The sequence below is a fragment of the Manis pentadactyla genome, chromosome 2, assembly GCF_030020395.1.
Source record: "Manis pentadactyla isolate mManPen7 chromosome 2, mManPen7.hap1, whole genome shotgun sequence".
In the NCBI taxonomy this organism is placed as follows: Eukaryota; Metazoa; Chordata; class Mammalia; order Pholidota; family Manidae; genus Manis; species Manis pentadactyla.
This window is the reverse complement of record NC_080020.1, coordinates 55,474,064-55,493,949: the sequence shown is the minus strand read 5'-3', so window position 1 is coordinate 55,493,949 and position 19,886 is coordinate 55,474,064.

The window sequence follows — 19,886 nt, the reverse complement described above, 5'->3', positions numbered from 1 at the left end:
TACCTAGAGATTGAAACAGTATTAACTATACACTTATCACTAGATAATGTGACTGTCCCTTCAGGAAAATATTCAAGTGATTTAAATTTGTACAAATCAACATTACATAAAATAATTATGATTGGCACATTGTCACAGAGGCAATGACTATTAAGCTGGCCTTTAAAGGATAAGTAGCATTTTGCCAAGAATAGAAAGAGGTTCAGATATGCCAGAAGGAAAACAGCAAGAAGCTAAAAACATGGAGAATAAAAGTATAGGGAATATTCTAATGCTTTTGAGTTGACAAGACTGAAACAAGGTTGTAGAGAGCTGAGACCTAAAAAGTCAGTGAAGAATAGATTGTAAAGGGCTTAATTTAACTACATTCTAAAAATGTTTGGATTTAAAGCTACAGGCAACCAAGTACACTGGTGATTTTAAAACAAATGACACTGAAGCAATAACCTGCCTCATATTAAAACACAAATAGGGATTTATTTATTTACCTATTTATTTTTAATTTTTTTTGGCCTTGAGCTATCTAGACTGGTGTTCTAACCTTGGCTATGAGTTAGCATCATCTAGGGAGCTTTTTTTCAAAGAACAATGCTCAGGTCCCACCTCCTGTTTTAGTTTGTTAGGAGCAAGGACATGGGGTCTGTAATTTTCAACTGCTTCCCGGGGAATTCTAATGAGCACAGAGGACTGAGAATCACTGATCCAGATCATTTATTTTTACCTTAACTACTTCAATATTTTGGGCAAAAAAGTAAATTCTGTACTTATTTGTCTGAAGAAATGTTCTAGCTAACCATCAAGCCAGCAATGTGGATACTTCAGAGAACTGAATTTCATGATCCTCTCTATTAAAATGAAGTGATATTTAAAAAATAACTTTCACCGGCACAATAGGATGCCATCTCCAAGGTGTGGCTGCACTGGTAAAGCTTACTTTTAAATACCAGTTAATTTTCCTCTCTGGACTAATTTCAGCTTCTCCATTATTAGCTGCTACCAGGCAGAAGTGGCATTCTATTGGGTCAAGTGTCCAAACAAATGAAGCAAACCCCACAGTCCACAAACTAAGCAGTTCTCATTTAATACAACAGTTAAATCAGAGCAGATACCAGAAGAGATCATAAAGGAAATAAACTTAAGAATAAAGATTAAAGAAAAAATTATTAGTCACAAAACTTTCTAACAGGTAACTAACATAATGGTATTTAAGCTAACCCCATGAACTTCTACAATTCACTCCAAAGCTCCCAAGAAACCAGGTTGTCACCAAACTGTCCCCCACCTATTCTGCCCACACTGTTTGAAGTCACTTAACGAAGCCCTCTCCCTTTCCACTCCCTTGTATAACAGGTTTCTCAGATTCTTTAGAAATAACTCCTTACTAGCCTTTCTCTCCTTAGAGACTGTAGGCAACGTTCCTTTACTATTTCTGATCTAGCTGGCTGTTCTGTGTGCAACCTAAAATAGGGGGGAAAACCCTTTACTAAACAGAATACAACACCCCTACCTTCAGGTTTGTGACCTTCAACTTCCACCATGAATTTCCCACTTCTCCTCATTCTCCTTGTACTCTTCTGGTGCTTTGTTTCACAGCATCCCTTCTCTTGATGTTTGTGGATAAATAGAAGTTTTACAGGTTGCTGCAATACACTGGAAGGCATTTCCTTTTTTTTAAATTTATGAACTAAAACCATCTCTTTGTGGTTGTTTTGCCTGTTTCAAAACATACTTTAAGACTTACATGGTAAACTTTTTAAAACATACAGAAGTTTGAGCAATCATTCTAATAAACAACTAAATTATATAATTAGGCATATATGTAAATATGTGTTATGTTTTGGTTTATTACAAATATGTGCTTATGTGTAATTTTAAAAGAAGTAAATAAGAACTTGTTGATTTAACTGATTTCCACGTTACTTTTCATTACCTAAACTTCAGTCTATGTACCATAGAGTTATGTGACCAGTTTTCAACCATAAAGCTGAAATTAGTAGGTGATTTTATTCACATGAGAAATTTCCATGTTGTCTTTTATGATTTCAATATGTATGTACTTTTTGCTGCTTTGTACTTCCCCTCTTTACATTTTTAAATAAAAATCATGGAATGAAATGTATGTGCATTTTACAAATCTAATTGATCAACTAGCAGAAAATATACTGTCCTAAAATGTTCTTTGTGAATTGTTAAATAACACTACAGTCCTTACTTAAAAGATATACATTATGATGAATGCATATTACCAAAAAAAGTTGATATTTATGTTTTATTACAACAGTAATCATAGAAATCTAAAACGTACCTATATTTAAATAAAAATAATGTTAGTAGCCTTTTCAGAAATAAAGTTAATTCGTATTTTTCCATATTCAAACTAATAATTAGAATATTTTTCTCTCACCAGTAAAATCTACCATCACCCAAAAAGCATATAAATATACGCTTTTGTATTCTTTTACTTGCTTTGAGACCAAAAATTTAAAAGCTAGAACATCTCTTTTTATTTTATTGATGCCATTATTTATACACATATATACATGTATAGCATATATATGAGCATATATGCAGACAGAGAAAGAGACCTTATTTTTCAATCAATTTTCACCCAAGATTTTCATCAGCTTCTGGGAGAATTCTATTTAAAGACGAGTCAAGGACTGTAACCCTTAGTCAATGAGCATGATTTCATGAAATAGGAAATGCTGTTTCTAAGGCCCTTTTTAGCTATGGCTTTACTTCCCCTCCCCCCCAGCCTCCAGATCTAAACTTGCTAAACAAAGTATAGAATTATGGCAAACTAAGAAATTCTTTCCTCAAATTACATGCATTTTGGGTTTTTTATCAAATAAAGACTCCTTTAGGGGTATCTGGGTGCTGGTATTTTGGAGTGTGAACATTTTTTGAGTCATCTGAATAGTTGTCTCAATTCTCTTTTCATTTCTTTTGCCACAGTAGAGATATACTTTTAAAATGTTACTAATTTTTTAGCAAAACTGTCCTCTTACTGCAAATTTATAACTCTAGTCTGAGACTTCCAAATACCTTATGCCAACATTACAAATTCTATTGTAATGCTGTAAAGTTACAGTTTAAGGTATAATTTTTTAAAAGCATTTCATCTTATAGTTTGGGATAATAGTTACAAAACTGGTCTCCATAGAAACCACTGTAACTTAGGATCTTAGAATGTCAGATAATGCAAAGGATTATTGGCCAAAACTTCTTTGAAATGAGAAATATTTTACTGAATTGACTGTTTCTAAACTCAAATCTGGTGAGGAGAGTGTGCTCATAAAATGACTGCCTTTTAATCAGATTATCATTTTCCATTTCCATTAGGCTACCCTTTTTTTGGCATATTATGTATACTAAATTAAATAGGATTTATTGGTTCAGCTAGATTCTGAATTACCTTCTTTTCCTGTGGATTAAGAGAGGGCATTTCTTAGCCCTTTTCCTTGAAATCCATCAGGATCTTTTATGTGGTCTTTCTAGTATTCTGCACATTTTCAATGCTTAATAAATATTAAATTACAATATTAGCATAATAATAAATCACCTTAAAGTACTACATGGGCTATTAAGTGAGATCCTATTCAGTTTGAGCTAAGACATCAAGAAGTTTTATTTTCTCTATATGCATACAAAGTAATTTTAAAACCCTCTTTCCATGAAATGTCCTTGCATCCATAAGATGTCTACATATAACAAAGTGAAGTGGTGAAGTATGTATCTTCCAGTTATGCATTTCATTTGTTCAATTTATTCTGGGACCTGAATTTGCCATTTTAATATGGGAAAATTCAAAATTGGGCAGACAAAAATGGAAACAGCACCATTTGTCAAGGTAATGCCCTTTCCTCAATGGCAACTCTGAAATCTTTATACAAGATTACCAGGCCAACAGCTACATAGTGTTCCTTTCCATTAAGAAGTTCTGCTTTATCTGCAATTGGTTATGTCACCAGACCTAGACTAACAGCCAATGAAAACATAAGGATATTCTTTATAGTTACAGAAACAAAAATGAAGCCAAAAACATTCAGTTAATATAATCTCATCCTAACTGTTTGCTTTGAGGGAGGTCCTAGATTGAAATTGCTATCAAGGCAAAAAAGTAAAAATACTTCCCCTTTCAAAAGTTTTGTTCGAATACTGTATAATTTGTCTTTATCTACCAATAAATGAATCAAATAGGATAAAATAATGCATCATCTATAGCAAAATGGCCAATATTCTTTTCCCTTTACAGCATAATTTTGCAAATAGTCTCTCCCATCAATATATGGAGTCTATTTGTCCACCCCTTGAATCTGAGGTGGCCTTGCGACTTGCTTTGGCTAACTGAATGTGGCAGAAGCAGTGTTGTTCTTTCTGAGCCATGTCCTCTAGAGGCATACAAGATTCCACTCTCTCTAGGAACCCTGCCCAACTGCCATGTGGATAAGCTGAAGCCAGCCTTCTGGTTGATGAGAGACATGTAGCCCCTTCACCCCCACTGTCCCCATAGAACCCCAGAAGCAGAGTTACCGAGACAACTGGCAGCTGTCTGCAAATGCATGAGAAATTCCCGGCCAAGACCAGAAGAACTGCACAGCTGAGCCTAACCTAAATTGCCAGTCTTCAGGATCCTGTCCTACTTAACAATTTTTTTTTTGAGCCACTAAATTTTGGGATGGTTTGTTCACAACAATAGCCAACAGATACATGTTCTTCTTAAATTACCTAAATAAAAACTTCAATATTATTTAGCTCAAATAAATGTTATTTCACAACTTCGATTTCCATTACTAAGTTGCCTGGAGTTCAATCTGTAATTGGCAATGATAACTTTCTGAATATTTCTAGCAGAAATGTTTTGTTTCTGCTACTTTATACATTTCGCAGGAAATCTTTTTTCTTCAACAAAAACTTTACATGAAACTCTAAATGAACACAATTAACATTCAATCCCTCCTCTTAGGCTAATGTCATGTGATTAGAATAGCAAACCTGAGCAGATGATTTCTCCAGAGGTGATTCTTCTTCTAACGTGGTACCCAGCAAGAGAAATGAAAAGGTAAAGTCAAAGGAAGCCATGTTTAGCTTCGTCTCAAGTCTCCCCATCACTCACTGTGATTGATCTCACATCGTGGTGGTGCCTCCATATTTCAGCAGGAAGCTCTGCCACAGGACAGAAACTGTAGAGACCCTGTGAGAGTCATCTTGTTGTCATCCTCAAATCACAACATCTCTGCTTCTGGCTGATAGCCATGGCGGGACAGGGGGAGTACAGCTCCCTTCCTGTAGATGGAATAGGAATGGTTTCAAGGAAGTGAACTACAAAGTGAAATTTTATATATCTTCCTACTAATTTAAAGTTCTAAAACAGGAGGAGGGTGTTGTCAAAGGCCCTCTGTGTACTCCTTCTAAGTCTGTTTACCAGCGCACGTTTCTAACGTGTGCCATGTAGCACAAAGACTAACCTCACATTGACAGGGTCTCTTTCGGAATTCATCGCACTTTAGCCCCCTGAAGGAACTCAACCATTGGCCACCCTTCCTTCTGGAGACTTCCCTATCCTTTGGTGGTCGTCACTTCACATTTTCAGAGTTCTCTTCTTTCATCTCCAGCTAGTTTCTTCCAGCTGCTTGACCATGACTCACAGTCCTATGCCAGGCACATACTGAACACTATTTAATGAGTATTTGTGGAACAAATATTCATCCCTTAAATACAGGTGTTTTCTTTAGCTTTCTTTTCTTCCTTCACTAACAAGATCTTTAACAACCACTTCCTACAGCCTCATATATATATATATCTTCTCTCTGTGGATGTCTCCCAAGCTTCAGCTCTATGACCTAATGCTTTCCATCATCAGGCCCACATTCCAAGCCATCTCGTTTACTTTTCCACATGACTGCACCCTGATACCGCAAAACCAGCCAGCCCAAAAAAAGTGCATCAATTCACTCAAAACACCCAGACACCCCCTTTCTGGCATTATTGCTCTTTAGCATGCCAAAGTTAGAATAAAGTCCTCTATCAGTTCCCCAATGAGAACTGCCTTGATAAAGCAGAGGACTCAATAGTCTGTTAGGGAATGCAAAAATTATTTCCCAGTTTCTCATTTCTATATCAAGTTGTCTCCTAACCCGTCTCCACCTCCCACTCTTACCTCTGTCCAGATGCTACTCCGTTCTGCAGCTGGAGTGACCTCTTTTAGAGGGAAACTGGATGTCACTCCCCACCACTTAAATGGCTTCCTACACCTTTCAAAATAAAGATAAAATTTTTGACATAGCTACCAAGCTCTGCATGAGCTGATCCCTGCCTTCCTCTCTGACCTCACCTCATGGAACCCTCCCCACACTCAATAACCCCAGCCACTCTGGCCCTCGCCCACATCTTCAAAGGAGGACATGCATCTCCCTGTCTCTGGGCCTCTGCTTAAGCTGTCCCCTCTGCCTGATCCATTTAGGCACCCACCTGTTTAACTTGTATGCCTCCTTCAAATCTCAGCTCAAATGCCACTTCCTTGGGGAAACCTCTTCTGACCTCATGGAACAGGGCAGGATTCCTCTAAACAACCACATGGCACTGAGTTCCTTTTCTTGATCCCACATGTCCCAACTACAACTGTACATTTGTGTGGCATTTTGTGTGTGGTATCTACTTCCCTTTCTCGACAATTGCTCGCCATCATTTCTCCAAAGCTGAGCATTGTGCACGGCGCATGGTGGACACTCTATTCTTCATATATATGGAATGAATGAATGGCAATAATGTACTAGAGCTTTACATGGTGTTTTCCCTCGTGGTTTCTATGCAGAACCAGATCTCAAGAGTTATACAAAAGGTAGCAAGGATAAGAGGGAAAGACACTTGCATACCTCTCCATGGTGTGGAAGAAGGAGTTCCCTCAGAAGGTTTAAGCAGAGAAGCTCCACACAGTGAACCCCAGCAGAGACACACAAAACAAAACTTAACGAAGTCATTGCAGCCTACAGCCTGACCTCACCGAAGGCCTCTCGGTTTCTAAAGAAGGAATGTGGCAGCTTCAAAGGGAGCCAGCCAGAAATGGAGCAAAGAAAATTAAATGAACTGAGGCATCCTAACAGTTCTCATTCCCAAGTTGGGGGTGGGGAGCTGGTCTGGTTAATAGATAAATCCAAACTGTAACCAGATGTCTCAGCACAATACCATTAAACATTTAACTCACACACATCCTTTGTTCTGAAGTCACCAAGCTAACTCTTAATAACTTATCTCCCATGTAGCTTGCCATTCATTCATTCATAAATTTATTGAGCATCTAATATGTGCTATGCTTGAGAATATAGCAGTAAGCAAGTTAGAGCTGGTCCCTGCCTTCATAGAGCTTATTTTACAGTTTATCAAGTGACAGACAATTAAGAAAGCAATCCACCAAAATCGAGTTGGATCCTAAGTGGACTATTGCTGCCTACCTAAGATCCTTTCTTCAGAGAACTTCTCCTTCTCTTATCCTTCTGATCCTGGGCGAAGCCATCCATGGCTGTAACATACCACACCGCGCCCCCACCACCACACCACTATCACCACTACGGTGTTAATCAGGCCAGTCAGGGCCTTGCTGAGATGTGTAAATGGAACTGGGATTGAGAACTTTCTCCCTTCTTTTGGAATTTTGAGTTATGCAGACCTAGGTATGGCGCTGCCGGCAACCATCTTTTCTGCTCTGGGGAATAGGGTTGCTAGCTTTAACAAGTAAAAACACAACAGGATCAGTCTGAATGTTGTGAGAATCCAGGACAGAAAAGAAGCAGAGAGTGCATCAGGAGACTTTATGTTAAAGGCAGAGTCTGTTTTTGGACAGGTGCTGCTATCAATTATATCATATTCACATTAGGTAAGTTCTACATGTCAGGATCTAAGGATTACTATGTACTTTTTAATTTTTAATTATTTTTTCTTTTCTAGATACCATGTGACTGTGAAGCCCAACAATATACGGTATGGGGCTGGAAGAAATGGTAATGCAACTACTTGAATATCAATAAATAATCTTTTCCCCAAAATTTCAATTTTATGGGGCCAGAGTGGCTGGGGTTATTGAGTGTGGGGAGGGTTCCACACCCATAAAACAAGGGTAGAGATTTTACACATCACCCTTGATGTCACAAGTCAAAAAGCAATTGCTCTGCAGCCAGAGGACAATTTAGTTGCTGGTACCTGTGTAGGTGAATTGTGGCTTAAGGACTAACTAAATAAGTTACATTCAAAGAAATGAGAAGGGAGGAAAGATGCATGAGCTCAGGGAAAGGATTTTATAATGTGCCTCAGTCGACTCAATGATAAATGTACATAATTAATCATAGACACCATTTTGGCAAATGATATTTTTAAATGATAGAGGCAATTATCTGTACAATTACATATGCACAGGAGTGCATTATTTTCTGACTTTCAACAGGCTTATCTTACAGAATAGGTAAGGAAGGCTCTTACCTAAATTAGGATCCTAATTTGTAACCTCAGTTTAAAGAGGATATATATATATTTTTTTTTGGTGTTTAGAGGAGTTTCAGAAGAGGAATGTAATAATGGTAACTTCTTGGTTCTACTCTTAATATCTTTGTGAAACTATTTAACCACTTATGGTTACAAACCATAACATGTAAGTTATATATTCTCTCTCTCTGCTCTCTTTAAAGGAATATAAAATAATTTTCTATGTCTTTCCAGTAATCAAATGTATCAAATCTGGAAACAATTTGATAAATTTGTGAAAATTAAAGAATATTTGGTATTGTCTATTAAGTTATTCTATTAATATGACATAAACTTTCAGCAACCACAGTAAGCAATGGTCTTCTTTCTAACTTGATAGAATGAACTCAGATTCTCTTTGCCATTTCTTTAGCCTGATGGTCTTATTTTACAAAGGCAATATGGTGTGGTGAAGAGTTCAGTCTGGAATCAGACAAATGTAGTTTCCAATCTGTCTCTGCAAAGAATGATTTTGAATCTAACTTTGAGCAAGTTACAAACATGCTAAGCCTCAATTTCTTTGTAAAAGTACGTCTAATCATATCATCTCATAAAATATGCTGTGAGCAGTACACAGGGTGATGTTTACCAAGTATCCATCTAATAATGTAAGAGATGCAACATATGTTCAATAATTTAGGTATTGTTAAGTCGTCCCCTTCACTGAAGTTCTTTAATATCTTACCCTTCTAAAATAAATCATAATGTCAGACCATCATTCACTTGTTCCACCAGTGTGTATTGAGTGCTGTGCATACATACATGGTATCAGTATATTTTGGGGAAAAAAGAATTTCCCCTAACCCTCAAGGTTCTTCTAGCTGGTTTAAGAATCAAATTGACATGAGACATATTAACAAGCGGAAAAACCTGTTTAATTACATGCCTACACGGAAGCCATAGACATGGGTTCCAAAGACAGTCAGGGATAATGAGGTATATATGTCATCCAGAACCCAGGAGAAGGGGTAGGGGTCTGAGACTTCAAAGGAAAAGGGAAGCAATTCACAGGAATATGAAAAGAGTAATGTTTGATAAACGAATGTTTGATGGGCCACCCAGAAACAATCTATGGAGCACAGAGGAAATTTAATGGATCTAGCCACATCCCTCCCTGTCTGCCACACCAAGTTCACATTATAATGGAGCTACCTAAGGTGATGGCTCTCCTCCTGGGGCACCTCCTCTACCTAAATTCCCTTTATGCAATTATGAGGAGGGAGGTCAAAATTTCTGAGTCTTCTGGGCCTTTGTTCACAGTAATCTGCGTGTCACAATAGTATATGTTGGGGCAACCCTTCCTTGGTCCCTACAAAATAAATAAAAACTATTTTAGATGTAAGTAAGGAAAGGATGGACTCTTCAGAAAGTAGCTTGGAGTGACTAGTTAGCAATTTAGTTCTCTACTCAGATGATCTAAAACTGCTGTTGCATTCAATAGCCATTAGCCACATGTGGCTATTGAGTACTTGAAATGTGGCTGTATTAAATTGTGATGTAATAAATATGTAAAATATACTCTGGATCTTGAAACTCAGTATAAATACTATAAAATATCTCATTAAGATTTTTTATTATACATTAAAATATTTTTTAAAAATATATACTGGGTTCTACAAGAAGATAGGTCAAAGAAATAATCAATCTTCCCATGTTTTCTTCCGCCTGCTACTTCTATAGCTTTTCTTCTTCCTTCCTAATTACAACCCTTAAATAGAATTCGTGCCTCATATCAAATTTACCGAGTATCATAATTCTTCCAAGTGGTAAAGATACCTCAAGACAAATGCTGGGCATAGAATCTACAGGGCATAAATATGCAAAGAAGTAAAAAGCTAACCTTTTCAAACAATAAGGCTTCCCTCTCACTTACCAACTTTACATCTCCCTGTATGGCCCCGGAAGATGACTGGTTAGCCAGAGACGGGTAAGATTCCTCAAGGGAGGAACAACCTAAGACAGGCACAGTCGCAGGGGGGTCATCAGGTGAGAAATTGGGGATCAACAGAGGTGAGGCTTAGAACCTCACCCCCCCTGTTCTGAGAGAAATCTTCTGCATCCGTGGATGTTTTATTGCCCTTGTCTAGCTTGGATTAACACATAGTCTACAGGCACACACCTGATCATCTACATTTGCTCTCTTACAACACTAAACTATGTTTTCTACCTTTATCTTGTATCTACCTACCACTTCAGCATTTTATTAAAAATAATAATAATAAAGAGAGAAATGTGGTATCCACATATAAATCAAGTATAAAAACCAAATGAGTATTCATATTTGAACTGACTGTTTAGAGTTCATAACGCATGAGCAAAACCGAAAGTTTCTGTGATGACTGCCCTTGTACTGTTCACTATGTAACTTATTCATTATGTAAGAATTTGTTCTCCATGTAAGAACTTGTTTGTTATGCCTCAGAAGATTGGAGACTGACGAAAATTAGGTTTGGGGTGGATTAATGATTGTGCATTGAGCATTGACTCCCCTATACAGAATTTTATTGTCGTTAACAACCATTTGATCATTAATATGAGAGATGCCCTCACAAATAAAAAAGGACAGACTTCCAATGGTAAAATAAATAAGTAACCGGGATGTAATGTATACCATAAGGAATATAGTCAAGATATTGTAACAGCTTGGTAGGGTGATAGCTGGAACCTGGAATTATGTATATAAATGTTTTATCACTGTGTTGTGCACTTGAAACTAATGTAATGTAATACTGTGCGTCAACTACCCTTCAATAAAAAAATAATTATCTAAAATATATATATATATATATATATATATATACTGGGTTACATAATATATTTAATTAAATTGAATTTTTACTTTTTTAACGTGGCCACTAGAAAAGCTGAAATTTTGTTGCTCACATTTGTGGACAGCATTGGTCTGTATTGGGCAGCTCTGGTCTAAATATTTAAATACAACAAGAAAAGAGGGAAGAAAAGGAATAAGAGAGGAAGGGAGGTAGGAAAGGGAGAAGTAAGAAAAAAAATGAAATCTTCAAGAACTAGAAACTGTAAGCCTTGAAAGACCTTTTAGTGGAAAAATCCTTTCTATGCATAACACCAGTGGCAGAAAATAAATAAGACTTTTAGAGATAACTATGCTTGCAGCACAATGCCAGACATTTAGCAAATGCTCAGTAAATGCCAGCTTGCATTCTTACTTGTTTAGTGATCACCTCTCATATTTTAGGCACCATACTAGGTGCTAGAGTTACAATGATAAACAAAACAATCCAATTGACCCAGGAGTGCTCAGTCCAATAAATACAAATATGAAAAATTTTTTGAAACTTTTATATTTTGTATTTTATATTCTTTTGCACCTATGTTATGTTTTTTTCTTTTAAAGACTTTGTACATATCTCTCTACATCTGACCCTTTTTAGAACAAGGAATGTTTTCTGCTTTATTAATGTGAAAATTAACATCAGTGGGATGCTGAAAAGCATTTTCAGCTCCTTTGGCAAAGATTTCATTTAGTAATATATAGCAAAGGTGTTCAGTAACAAAAATTAATTTAGAAGCACTCATCTGGCATATATTTGTACATCGTAATTATCATTCTTATACATAATCATTCCCAAGTCCTTCCACAATATTTCATGACAGCTACTTATAGCCCTCTACTTGGTTACACTTGTATATATGCATACACAAATAAGTTTGCATACAAATAATTCAGAGCAAGTAAGTTCATTTGGGGGCGGTCACAGCATTTGCCCGCTCCTCCCAGCTCCAGGCTCGGAGAGGAAAGAGCCTCGCGGCTGGGGCGGCTCTGTGCCTGGCCTTTTGTCCTGCTGATTAGAATCTGAGTAGAGCTGCAGGATTTACATCTTAAAGGAAATGGAGCTCTGGCCCCAGAAACCGATCCTAGAAGGAGGAAGAGAGAGAAAGGAAAGGCTTAGGGGAGCCAGAGTTGGGAAGAGCTTATGGCGGGTAGAGAGGGAAAGGAAATAGAGCAGTTGTCTTGGTGAGCTGTGCAAGATACTGAGATTTGAGATGAAATTGAAATACTGAGCTGTGGTGAGGGAGGAATCTGCGCTGAGATGCTGAGAGAGAGGCAAGACGGCAGAATGAGCGGAGGCAAGCAGATCCCAGGAAGTCTCGCTGGGGGCATATAACCCTGGTGATTTTCTGAGACGCTGAAATAAGGATTTAAAATGCTTTTCATTAATTCTTGCCTATCTGACTGGTGTTTCTACTGGCTGTGTAACCACGGACACTGGTGAGAGCAGCTGTGTTAAATAAACACAGGGACCTTTGGACTGGTGCGGCGCTGATGCCCTGGCGGCCATGGGAAGCAAACCAAATCTACGGCTGTAAATGCCTCAAAGTTAGGAGATCAAAATGCTAAGGACAACCGATCAGAAACGGCCACCAGGCTTTAAGCTACAGCCAATCCAGTACTGCCTTCCCTTGTTCATGCACTTTCTCTCTGTCTTTCCCGAGGTCCTGCCTCGGAGAGCTCCTAACCACTTCCAGTTTGGTGCTGACTCATTCCAGTCGATTTTTGCTCAAACTCTTACAATTTTTAATATATCTCAGTTTGGCTTTTAACAGTTCAAAGCAGCCCAGCTCTCTCTGGGTCCTGTGTGTTACTTCAGTAACTGTCTTGGAAGTGGTGTCTGTCCTGTTTCTTTGGGACGCAGTTTCTGGCACCTTAACCCAACAGATGCCCCATAAACGTGGGTCAAATGAAAATTTTTCGGGGCCCGAAGGTGAATTCGATGCTGGCATCTCTGAACACTACATCGGCATAGCAACTCATTTTAAAAAATGCGTCTGTGGCTCTCGGCAGTGATTAAGCATGCACCCAAGCACGACTTTTTAAATCTTCATGTCTGTAAGGCCAGGAGCTATAACAGACGCAGTTTACTACTTCAGTGCAGGTTTTTGTTTGTTTTTAATATTCAGTTGTCCTTGACAAGAAATACACATTCTCAGCTTAAATATACAAGCTCACTTTACTGCAACCCCCACCTCCTCTGCCCCAGCACTGGGGTGGGGGCGAGGGAAGCCTGGGCTGCAGCGCACTGCCCCACTGCCCAGCACCGTGTCAGCCCAGGCTGATACCGGGGACAGGGAAGAGCCTGGGAGAAACGGGAGTTCTGGAGAGGCTGCACATTAGAATCACCAGGCTGCTTTCAAAATAAAAAACAGCCTTGTTTCCATCCAATCCAGAAAAATTAGAATTGAATTCTGAGCATCCCAATTAGAATTGAATTCTTTAAAGTCTCTGGGTGATTCTGATGCTTAGTGAGAGATGAGCAGCTCTCTCCCCTTCCTGGTAACCAAGTTGGAGACCTCATTTTCAATATTATTATACAGTTAGTTACAGTCGGAGGCCTCCAGGCCTCTATAATTCAGTCAGTAGCCTGAGGCCTGGAATCTGAAGGGAGGGTCCTTACTTTGCCCTAACTGTTGAAGCCTGATATCCCCAGTTTTGCTGGCCCAGCCCCAGATCATTCTGGTATCTTGGAAAACTTACTAATAGCTCCTTCTTTCACCCTGGAGTAGTTCAGGTTTGGATGGTAAATTACATGGTCCTTCTGCACATATCAAACAAGGGAAAGTCCAGCCAAGCCTAGCCTAGTATTTTCCTGGGATTCCTTCCAGCGATGATTTTAATATTCACTCTCTTCCTTCCTCAAATGCCTTTCTTTCCAGTCCTTTCTTCTTTCTCTTTCATCAGATAACACTTAAACAGCCTCCAAACAATCCAGTCCTTCACTCTCCTCCCTCCCTACATCCCCAAGAGTTTTTTTCCCTTCATCTCCACATCTACAGACTAAGGTGGAGGCTGCAGCTTAAAGAAAACTGTCCCATTTGGGGGCAGGGAGAGAGGGAAGTGTCCTGAAGCTCTGTAGGGTCACATCACCCCCAGCTTTTCTCAGAACTTGTATGACTAGAGAAATGATCTGTTAAGGACCAAGTCCACGAGGAAATCTCTGCAGCTGACGAGGGAATCAGACACTGTCAGATGGAGACCCGCCAAAATCTGGGCCTCCGACCACTTCGAACAGAAGCACAAGGGGATCCTGGGTCTTCCAGACTCATCCAGATCACAGAGTCCCCGCGGAGGAATGCAGAGGCCACAGACTGTCGCCTACATCTTTCCTGTCCCAGCCTTTCTTTTCGGTGGGCCCTACACTTTGAACCCCAATGCCTGTATCTGATGCTCATTGTGTTTTGGTACTGGGTTTGCTTTTTCTCTCCACCTTGGCCTTGTATTTTGTATCCTAATTCCAACACATTACAATCCCCTCTACCCTCCCTGCCCTGCTTTGGACTGACTCCAGTCCCATGGAGTGCTTCCTGGATTCTGTTTCTGATTCTGGTGATTCCCAAGAACACATATAAGGACTAGGAACTCCCAAGTCAGGCAAAGGTGATACACAGGCCAGCTCAGTAGCAGAGAGCCTCTGACGTGGTCATATATGTCAATGATGTTTCTTCATGTTTACTACCTGGCCTACCTTCTTTTGACCAACATTCAGAAGATTTCTCTGCAGGGTTGATGCTGGAAGCTGACGGCAGCCTCTGAGCCTGCCTGCACTGTGAAGCATGCTTCTTATGGCCCTCCCCTTGCATCGGTCGCAGCTCAGACTCACCATGCTCCTCATCAAGGTTCCTACCATCCTCTGAAAGCACCTCAGCTCTCCATCCTTCTTCAAACATGAGGTGCTAACTTGTTTTATGAGCCCAAGATTGGGTTCTACTAACTATGGAACGTTTGCAGTTGCAGAACTCAACTGTAATGACGCAGGGTTTGCAAATTCAAATGACTTCAGGGCGGAAGGCAGGGGGCACACCGACAGGGGGACTGAGTGAAGCAGGCTGGGTGGGAAACAGAGCAAGCTGGCCTGTGGCTACCCCATCTAATGCTGTTCTCTTGCAGTGAACTGTTGCCATAGAGGAATACTGTCCTCAAATGCTTCCACTTCTCAAAAAAAAAAAAAAGATATCCAGATTCTTGTAAGCAATCTATTAATGTTTTACATATTGGCTACTAATTTCTTACACTTTAAATTCTATACTGGCTAAATAAAACTCTTTAATTAGCAGGATCTGGTTCTCTGGATGCTAGTTCACAATGGCTTTCTAGTGTGCTTGTATAATGGGATTTTATGAGGGAAAAATCATCAGAGGCAACCCAACATGAAATCAAGGGGTGTGAAATTCTAAAGGATAACCTGGAAATCTACAGATGCTGGTATTATGCATAAAAACAACAGTGGCAATGATAGGAATTCCTATTTCCTGACAAATAGCCACTTAACAAAATCTTCTGATGAACGGAGATTTTAAATATTCTATGAGAGGTCCACTGTGCATGCTTTTGTAACTGAATACTTCGTTTTTCATAAACAAAATCCTCTAGTTGTCTTCCGTTGTAAAACATCTTCATCAGCAAAGATATTGAGGGGGGGAAAATTATGATATTATAAAAGTTGGCAGTGAAATCAGTTAATCTCTTATACCTTATGACAGTTTACGTTTTGAGTCCCAACTATGGTTATCTACTTTGCAAATATTATAGCTTCATTTTGGACAGGGTGATAAGAAAACACATGATTTCCCACTGTTACTGGGCATTATCTTTATAAAAATCAAGCTGTAATGCTTTAGTATGTCAACAAATGTAATTGAAAGGCAAAGTATTTCAACATGGGATGACAAAAACAGCTGACTGACTAAAGCTCTAGAGCGGGTTTTCAGAACCACAGTACTACTGACATTTCACATCGGTTGATCTCTTGGTGTGGAGGGCCCTCCTGGGTACTATAGGGTGCTCAGCAGCACCCCTGGCCTCTACCCACTGTACCCTCCCCAGCCCATTTGTAACAACCAAAAAGTATTTCCCGACACTGCCAAATGTTTGCTCCCACTGAGAACCATTGCTCTAGAGGAAATGTTGCACAACACACCCTAGATTTTGATTCTCCAAAAAAGTCTTCAAATGGCATTTCACACAAGGGGAAAGATGCTGGGAAAGTATCACTCTCTCACTACAGTTAAGTCCTCAGAGAACTGTGGAGGCTGGGGAGGGAGGTCTTTGGGGCAAAAGCAGTGGCTGTATACTGACAAGAAAACTGCGGTAGGGGACAAGCAGGGACAGACCCAGATGTGAAATCCACTCTTCTCAACAGTAATGCCTCTACAAGCAGGAACCAATAGAGATCTCTCAGCCTGGACCACGACATCTGGTAGATTCCAAACTACACATAGGAAATTGCAGCCTTCCTCTGACCAAGCCTGAGGTGAAATTCCAACATCCTGAAGGATGCGATGATACCAAAAACTTAGATATTTAATAGGGAATCTTTTCTTAATCCCATTTTGTAAAGAAAACATTTTTTCAGAAAACCATGAAAGGTTATAATAGTGGTTTGAAATCAGTAACTTTCAATTTGTTTCTTTGTGGTTATAGAAGAAATCATCAATTCCATTTCCCAGCAGAACTTCATAAACAACATAGGCCAAATGCCAGAACAGAAATTAAATGGCTGTGGGATCGTCAAGGCAAGACATACTTTAACTATGAAGTATTCACACCAAAGCTCGATAACAGCACATGAAAGAGAATAAGCTAGAGTGTGTGGCATTCACATTTGCTGTTTGGACAGCACTGTTTATCAAAATAACTACAATTTTCAAAGAAAAGTCTACTTAATTTTTACTATATTGCTTTTCTGTCTGATAGGAACTATGAAGAATAAGTTCACTAAGTTTTTGGTTGAGTTTTAGTTTATTTAACTTTGTTTCACCACAGTTAAATGTTTCAAAATGGTATCTTAGCTCCTAGTCTTCTTTTTATATTTTGCTAGGTTAAAAACTGTTTTGAGATACAGTAGTGGTGGATATATGTCATTATACATTTGTCAAAAATCACTGAATGTACAACAGAATGAGCACTAATGCAAGCTATGGATTTTACTTAATAATAATGTGTCAATATTGAGTTATTAATTGTCACATGTACCTCACTAATGCAAGATGTTAGTAATGGGGAAACTGGGTGGTGGGGTGGAGCTGTCTGGGTGGAGAGGTGGTATATGGAAACTACTTTCTGCTTACTTTTCCTATAAACTGCTCTAAAAAATAGTCTTTTTTTTAAAAATCTGTTTTGTAAACTTTATAAAAAAAATCCAACCATGTTAAAATTCTTTAAGCGTCTTTTCAATAGGGCTTTTGAAGATTCATCTGTCCCTTGCTTATTTACTGCTGAAAGATGATTGCTCAACCTGAAGTTGAGAGGATAAGACTTCCTTCATTGTCCAAGTGTGGCCACTGAGAGCTCTCCTTCAAATTTCTGAAAAATAATCTTTAACTACTGTGAATAGTGGGCCTCAAGTTGCATTATTCTTATGCATTTTCTGCATTTCAGCTATTTCACATGTTTTATGTTTTCTCCTCACAAAATAACTTGAAGGAAAATTTACCCAGAATTGTTCATAATGCATTTTACACGATAGGCTGAATTTGTTTCTAATTAACAGCATATAATACTGGCTAGAGAAACAGTAAGTTATGATGAATCAGAGAGCTTTCTCCTGGACTTGATCTTTGCAACAGCAAACAAGTTGTATTCTGAAATACAGTGAATCTGTTTTCTCAGTTGCATTCTATTCATCCTGTCATGAACAACATCGGTCCCAGTTTTGATCTCTTCCACAATCGGAGATTTTTCAATATAGAAGCTTCTTAGATGGTTGTCAGAGGCCCTCCAGGCTAATTAGACCCTCATCCATCATGGGAGAGCTCAGAGCAGAGCTTCATACTAGCTGCTGTGAGAGGAAAGGGCAATTTTAAAAAGTTTTGAATGACCTGTACTGAGAGGATATAATAGTCTAGTTGGAAGGCCAGAGCCTAAGTTTATAACAAATATTAAGAACACAGCCAAAGCAGCTATGAGTAAGTGCATCTGAGTTCAAGAGTAAGCTAGTGCTGAAAAGTGCCAAACACAGGGTTAGGAGGCTCAGGAGGAAGTGGTCAACTCATGGGCTCAGGATTCCTAGAGACTCAGGATCTACTCCAGGTGTGGAAAACTGAGCAGGCTGCTTCACCTTTCTGGGCTTCAGATCGCACAGCTGTGGGGCAAAGCAAGGTGAGGTCATGTCTCTGACGGTCATTCAAGACTTGTGGCCTAAAAAAGTCTTAGTTCTTGGGTATATTTGGGGAAGAAGGAAGTTCCTATGGCCAGGATCCTCACCTGACCCTAAACTGCTTGATGATGTTATTGGCCTACTGCTAGGCTGATGCTTCCACACCTGTAGGCAATAAAGTATTATTGACTGAGTCACTATATAAAGAGCTCTGCCCAGTGCTCTGGGCAGAGGCAGAGATCAGGAGGATTATAGATCTGCAGACTGTTGGATGAAGACATGATTCTAGTGCTTAGACCTATTGCTGGGAGAATAAAGCTGGGTATAAACTCTTTTACCCCAAGAATGTCCCATTGTCAATTTCTCAGTCTCACTGAATCCATAGCAAACCTGCCCAGGGCTGAAACCCTCAGGCAAGACAGCATTAAAGTGGATTGTAACAGGAAAGCAGTTGCTCCACAGGCTCTTCATAGAACTTATGGGGATGGGAAATGGACAGAGGAGGACCAAGATAAAGAGTTACATTTACAAAATACTCTCCCAACACAACAACAGGAAAGACTGAGTCTGTTCACTTGGTGCAGGAATAGATATTAAGAGGCCTATGAATGGGAGGACAGGAATGACATGAGAATTACTGAAACTGAGAGTAATTTTTTTGTAGAAGAAAAGGCACATGATAATCTTGTTTTTCAAAGAAGTTAAGTGTCAGGATATGGCAGAATATTTTTAATATTGACTAATGAGCAATAAATTAGATTTAGTGATTTGATATAAGAATAGATTATATTAAACATTTTTATTACCACTTTATCATATTAGAGATTTTCTAAAAACTGATTATAAAATTCATATATGAGAATAAAGGTCCAAGGATAGCCAAGACAAATTTGAAGAAGGAAAATAAGGAAGGATTTGCTCCATTGGATATCATGAATTAGTGCACATTACATCAACTAAAATAATGTGGTATTAACGGGAAGGTCAGCATATGAATGAATGGAAAAGAAGCCAGACCTACCAATGAATAAAAATACTTAGTGTTACATCAGACCTTGATGCATGCAGAGGTGACAGGCATTTAAGTAGCTTTACTGTCCATTTGGAAAACAATATAACTAGAACCCTATCTCACATCATACATCAAGAACAATTCCAAATAAATTAAAGACATACATATGAACACGCAACATATTAGCTTTTTATAATTTTGACAGGGAAGGAATTCTTAAATCAAGCTCAGAA